Below are 2,125 nucleotides of genomic sequence, written 5' to 3'. Positions count from 1 at the left end.
ACAACACACAATTTCACAATGAGCAGAATGGATCGTTTGAGGCCCAACTTTTACTACAACAAACATACTCAACTAGACCCTACACAATTGTCGAATACTGCTATACTACTATGCTAAGTTGCTAAAAAATTGATATTATTTTGTAGGCATGATAACATTTCATTGAATTTGTTTGTTTTTGTGTTTAGTTCTCTATGAGTCGAGGTTTTTTTTTCCGAGAAAACGCAAAAGAGTTTGCGTTTTATTTTATTGAACAGGAAGAGAACAGCAGTAAAGGTACAACCTCCCAGGAGGAGGGACACACGCACATACACCATCGTCCTCACCACAAGCAGGTGAGGAGGTGCTACCAACTACAGACTGCAACAACGAAAGGTCTTGCCTTGTCCAGCCTCCAACCATGAATGGCAAGGTAGCTAGACACAGAGCCTCAAGGCCGCATCACAGCCGTTGCCAGGCGCCTCCGAAGAAGACTGCATCTCCAGGGCTGACCGGGCCAACGTACCTTCCACCCATATGTGCCTAGGAGACGGCAGGTGGATGGCAGGACCCATCCAAAACTAGTGAAGCCATCGTCTTGGACGTGCCGGCGCCGGCGTACATTGCGCCCCGGATGCCCACGCTCCATCCTGCAGCCCTCATCACAGCATCGCATTACCAGCAAACCTCGCCGGAAAGACCGGGGAGGCCACCATCTCCAGCTGCCGCATAGGGGACTCCAAGTGCGACCCAAGCAGTGCTTTCAAGAAAGGAACGGCGCTGAGACGCCGCCGCTGCCTTGTCCAGTGGACTGGACCAAGGGTTTCCCCCGGTGCCCGAGGAGAGGGTCCAGTCTGGGCCATGACAGCGCCTCCATGGAGGTAACGACACCCTCAGGTGTCGCCGTTGTCAGCGCAGGCCATTGCCGCGCAGGGATTTCGCCCGGCCCAACCAGAACCCCAAAACCGTCGAAGCAGAGCAAACATGAGATGGGGAAGCAGATCGCCAGAGAGGACCACCAGCATCGAGAGGGAAACCACGTATTGTCACTGTCGATGTAGGGAAGCACCGGCCAGCGCAGTGCAACAGCTGCTGGATGGCTGCCAGACAAGGCCAACCATCGCAGGGGACACGTCGAGCAGGGCTAGTGGCGCCGTCGCGGAGACCAGCCACCTGCACCTTGCCGCCGCCGACCATGGCCGCTGCCGCGCCGGCCCGCAGCCTCCGCCGCCCGGATCCGCCGGGGCACAACAAAGCAGCCGCAGCCGCGCCCCCAAAGGGTCGCACTGCGCCGCCCGCGTGCTCGCCACGCCAGTCCAGAGGCCCGACCATCTGGATCTGGGGCCGCCGTTGAGAAACCCTAGGTTCGGAGAAGCGCAGCTCCGTCAGCCTCGTCGAGCCCCACGCTCGAGGGGGGAGGCCGCTTGGGAGCGAAGTCCCGCTGCCGCCGGATCCACCAGGGCTTTGCCCGGCGGGGAGCACCGACGGCAGCAGGGGGAGGGGGAGGAGGAGGGGAGGGAGCGCTCGAGGGCTGCGTCGCCTCCTGAGTCGCCCGTGGGGAGGGCGACGCGGGGGGGGGGGGGGTATGTCCAATATCATGAGTCGAGGGTTTTTAAAGTTTTGGTCGACTCTCACTTATGTTTCTGTATCTGCTTTGTATTCGCTCCGTGTTTGTTTTCGATAGTATCGGTTTAAGTATTCATTTCAAAGGTTTCTATATTCGTTTCCACCTCTACAAAAAAATTTATGAAAAATAAATGTGATAGCGCTTAGTTTTGTTCGTTTCCGCTCCGCTTTCGTCTCTACTATCGCTAATGGTTGTCGCGAGCAACGCCGAAAATGACATAAAACGGCTTAACTAACCTAGTTCAGCATCCCCTCATTATATTTCAAGACGGATTGTCATTTTGTGTCGGTTTCAGTGATTTTGCCAAGTTCGAAAATTAACTTACGCCGCAGGGTCCAGCCCAGGCATGTGCCCAGGGTGGAGGTACAGTAAATTCGGCCCTACTCATGGGCCATTTTTATTGTTTCGGGTTCCCCTGTGAAATAATCTTGTAGGTTTGTTTGCTCATTACAACTCCGGGCAGGCATATTCTTTTATTGAGCACAAGAATCTATACCTACTACTATTATAAAAAATAGA

At 54.7% G+C, this 2,125-nt stretch overlaps 1 pseudogene; it reads left to right on the top strand.

Moving 5' to 3' along the window:
* Positions 1-854: 854 nt before the first annotated feature.
* Positions 855-1,674, top strand: LOC123076269 (uncharacterized; annotated as a pseudogene).
* Positions 1,675-2,125: the final 451 nt, after the last annotated feature.

This window comes from Triticum aestivum, chromosome 1B, assembly GCF_018294505.1.
Source record: "Triticum aestivum cultivar Chinese Spring chromosome 1B, IWGSC CS RefSeq v2.1, whole genome shotgun sequence".
Taxonomy (NCBI): domain Eukaryota; kingdom Viridiplantae; phylum Streptophyta; class Magnoliopsida; order Poales; family Poaceae; genus Triticum; species Triticum aestivum.
Note: the sequence above shows the minus strand (reverse complement) of the source record. Positions and strands in the feature narration are given on the sequence as shown.